The 4,487-nt window shown below is 41.5% G+C and overlaps 1 long non-coding RNA gene across 10 annotated transcripts; it reads right to left on the reverse strand.

Annotated features, from left to right (window-relative positions):
• Positions 1-520: 520 nt before the first annotated feature.
• Positions 521-4,069, reverse strand: LOC125550722 (uncharacterized). 10 transcript variants are annotated; one of them, XR_007301794.2, is made up of 4 exons: positions 3,533-4,069; positions 3,159-3,302; positions 2,958-3,069; positions 1,409-2,693 (listed from the first exon to the last, which is right to left on the reverse strand). It is a non-coding gene; the product is annotated as an uncharacterized LOC125550722 (long non-coding RNA). The 10 variants fall into 10 exon arrangements; XR_015600340.1 differs by adding an exon at positions 521-842 and having other exon boundaries at positions 1,564-3,302; XR_007301795.2 differs by lacking the exon at positions 2,958-3,069.
• Between the last annotated feature and the right edge of the window lie 418 nt (positions 4,070-4,487).

Here is a 4,487-nt window from a genome sequence, read left to right on the forward strand (position 1 = left end):
TCCCTTGATTTGGAAATCATAACTCCTTTACATTTGAGCTCTGAGTTAGTCAGTTGTTTCTATAATCCAATGTCTTCGCATTGATTCTTCCTCTGGATGTGTGCCGATACTCACATCAGATCCTTTGTGGACCACCAGATCCTTTGTTGGATTTTGTCCGACAACGTCCTTCATATTCAACTAGTACAAATGCCCGTGCGTTGCACCGGGCGATAAAAGTGGTAGAACCTACTTGATGGTTCATTTTTCGTCATATTTTATATCCAATTTTAATAAATGTTGAACGTGGAAATTTCCTTTTTTTAATAAAACTTTAATGTTTCATATAAAATGTGTTGCCACGGGAAATGAATTGAACAGATGATTACGTTACGTGGATAACAAAATGGAACATTGGTTTCTAAAATTCTTGCTCATCCATTATTATGAAAAAAGAAAGTCTTCTTGTAAAGCCAATATTTAAGTTCAAGATGACTCAAGATTACCAACAAATAGTTCATATTTCATAATCTTTTTTGCAATAGAAGCTTTGGTGTTAATTTCAGCCGAAATTATACTATATGATCGGATGTGAGCTTATTATCACCAGAATTTCTTATGAAGCTACGCCGCTCGTTGAAACTGGTCTTTGACGATCGATGGGCGGTCTTCATCGCTCCAGTCACTCTTTGGGCTGTAGGGCAGCCTTGTGGCATCGGATCTATCCGTTCACCTCTTTCTTCCTCCTAGTGCTATGCCAACAAGGAGAGCAGTGTTTCTTCTGTTCGAGGCTATGTATGGCCTAAAGTCGTAGCGACCTCGTTGCCCCAAGTGGCTCGTTCCCGACAACAGTGAGGTGGAAACTACACGGATGCAAGGACCCAATCATGTTTTGCATCAGTTTGAGCTCCTTTCTATAAAAGTCTAAGGACTTGTTATGTATTTTTCTTGTTTCTTTAGGGCCTAGAGTCATGTTTTTGATAATGATAATAAAGATACAGGATCCCCCTCTGACAAAAAAACTTTGGTAATAGCTCAGCTAAATAAATTATAATGTTTTTCACTTGTATACTGTACACGTAATCTTACGTCAATCTTCCACATAGATATAAAATCAAAGCCATTGGATATTCAATCGTTAATTCTATTATTTCTCTAATGAACCTTTTTATTCTATTTTTTCACTGGCCCTGCAGGAAACTACGTCACGGCAACCAGATTGTTATATAACATATCATCACTATACTAAAAAAATAGGTGGTACATTACCACTACATCTACGATCCATATGATAAGCAATAGTGGTCCCTAGCTCGTACAAGTGCAGCATCCATATTAGAAGGTTCAGCACACTTTCCTGCTCCATCATTGCTACAGTTGAGTACTACAATATGAGTGGCAAAGTACAGACCTATAACCGTATTTCAAATAGGCATAAGATGGAGAATATATACCCTCTAGGAGTGTCACCTCCTTGATGGTTCCAACAAATTGATATCGTTGTTTGACTACTTCTGTAAGAAATATAATGTTCCAATAAATTGGTATCCAGATTTAATTTGACTACTTCTCTAAAAAACTTACTACATATAGTGTGTAGACACTTGAAATCTGGAAATCGCAAGATCCTCCTCATCCCCGAAAATCGTGAGATCCTCTTCATCCTTGGAACACCTCACCGGTGTATCATCTACACACCATGGGTCGCGGTCGGCGGTTCCCAATCTGTAGGAAGAAAGGCGGCCATGGTGAGCTCGCCATGTACTTTAAGCGGCTCCACTCTTCACATCATGTCAGGAAATATCATTGTCAATTGGGGGAAATCCATTAGAATCTCGACCATCTCATTTCTTCTTTCAGCCACATCTCGCATAAACCAAAGCTTCAGAATTAGAGTACTGCATGGATTTTTAAACTCAGTAAACTGTGTAGAAGTGGTACGATGACAACAGAGCAGTAAGGTGATCACCTTAGAAAGTTCCTGACTAATGTCAGTTTTTTCATAACCAAAAGCACCAGGAATAGCACCATGTTCCTTCGAAAACTAAGGGGAGCAATGCATCACGCACACGCTGGAACCATTTCAACATAGGTAAGATTGAGATTTAATGGCGTCGGAAGGAAATGATAAAACAACATCTGGAAATTTTGGTCATGCAGGAGGAGAAACCATGATAAATAAAAACACACATTTTATTATGGAAATTGAACCTTAGGATAATTCGTAGACAACCTGTCCTATAAGAAGAGGTGTATCCACAGAACGAAGGTCTCTATGTAAGCACATGCCATGACTGCAGCTCAATAAGTTCCATGCATTAAGCTAGTAATTTAGTCCTTACAAAAGTCAAACAAATTAACTTTCTTACCTGAAGCATAGTAAATTCTTTTTGGATACCCTGATATTCCAACTCTAGTATTGTATCTTGCATACATAGCAACAATAGTTTTTCAAATAAAGGTAAGCAATGGTAGAAAACATGGGTTGAAGCATACTATGTTCTTTTTGGATGCCCTGAAATTCCAACGCTAGTACTATATCCTGCATACAACTCTATACTGTATCCTACATACATAACAACAATAGTTTTTCAAATAAAGTTAAGCAGTGGTAGAAAACATGGAATCAAGGCTGTATTGACCAACTGGAGCTTTGTAAATTGCTTTCCCATGGAACCAAGCAGAAGGGTGACATGGTGGTTCATCAAATTATTCTGAAAGACAATTGTCAGAGAGTCAGAAAGCATTGCATGTGCACATGGGTTAATAATGAAAATCTGACTTATTTTTGGAAATTTCAAAAGCTCACACTTTGAATATCTTAAATAAGTGAGTGCACATGCAGCAAGGTGCACAAAATCAGCTCTTGTGACCTTTGTCCTATCTATGTATGCGATAAAAAATTACTGAGCGGTACCTCAAGAAAAACAGAAAATTATGCAATGTTGTAGAATGTAGGTCAAGAGTGATGTTTGTACCTGGTGACTATTTTCTGGACATTATGTCCCATTATGTATAAATGAGTCTGGTTTTCAGATGACAAATGATATAATCACATTTTTAATAGCTCAAATATATCTATAGAAAAGCCTACAAAAACAATAATCATATTGTACTAAGTTTACAAAAATTGGTTCAAAAGATTGTATGGTAAGAACAGCTTATAGGATTTATTCTACCTGGTTAATGACTTGAAGCACGCAATGAAAACTCCATACATTTTCTTGAAGCAGCAATTCAACAAACATTTGGTGCACGATCCTTTTATCATGAAACCATAACTGGACATGTAGTAAAAGTTCCCCGGTAATCAACTTTCTAAACTGCACATCATGTAACTTTGGTGAGTATGTCATAGTAAAAAAATCATATTTTGAAGACAAATCTCAAGAGTTGATTTGTAGGCTTTCATGTTGGAGCTGCAGATAAGAATCAGCAAGAGAGCACGGCCGGCCCAGCAGAGCTGAGAGCGCACACTCTCCAAACCAGAGGGGCAGAAGTAAGCCAACATGGTGTCAGGCGGGAGTTGCACTATAGAGCAAGGGATACTGACCTTGGGCTGGTGGTGCGGGTGTAGCAGCAGCATCCGCGGCCTCAGGGCACTCCGCCACACGTTGTAGCAACGGGAGGGCGCTGGGCCGTCGTGCGCCTAGCCGTCGACGCCAATGTCGTCGTAAGGGGTGGTCCTAGAAGACCAGCGGCTCGCACCTGTGGCAGGATTCGCGCCGCAGCACCGGATCCCTCCGTCTCCCGCGCCCGTCCGTCGTCGCTCGCTCAGCTCCGGCAAGCTCCTTCCTAGGTCGCGGCACCGCTCCTCCTTTGTCCCTTCTTCTCTCCCTCACCTCCTTGTCTCCTCTCTGCCCAACAGCCCTCGACGCCATGGATCCGCCCGGAAAACCACGCTCCGGCCTTCCTCGTCATCACCGGCGATAACTGCCGCGCCGTCCGCCTGCGGATCCGCCTCCCTAGGCCCTGCCGTGCGCGGATCCGGCCCCTGCAATCTCCATCCACCGCCCCCATTCTGCATCGCGCCGCCGCGGCATCGCATTGACTTGGTCCTGACTAATACTAATAAAACCAGACGCTTGGACTCTAGACCGCGGGTTGAATATACAAGTTACAGGGTCCTCTTTGTAAAAACGAAACGTTTTCTTAAATTAGTCACGTATAAAAAGGACCGCCGGTTGATTGTCAAAAACCTCATGGACCTTTTTATAAAAACGCCGCAACGGTGAACCCGGAGGCTCAATTTGTGCTTTATTATTATTAAGGGAGATAAGCTTGTGAGCCTTTCCTCGGATACATAATGCCTTTGGTAAATTGTATCATCTCCTTTCTCAAGCATGCTCTACTATTGAGCTTGTGTTATTTATTTTTGAAATTTATGGTTTATGTTCCTAAGATGCCCTGATGGGTTGAACCTACACCTTCCCTAACCCGTGTGAACCCGAAAGATTTCACGGGTCATACTTATCTGGTATTGCACGAGGTAAAAACTTTCAACAACG

The sequence above is a fragment of the Triticum urartu genome, chromosome 4A, assembly GCF_056163025.1.
Source record: "Triticum urartu cultivar PI428250 chromosome 4A, HENAU_Tu73, whole genome shotgun sequence".
NCBI classification, from domain to species: Eukaryota; Viridiplantae; Streptophyta; class Magnoliopsida; order Poales; family Poaceae; genus Triticum; species Triticum urartu.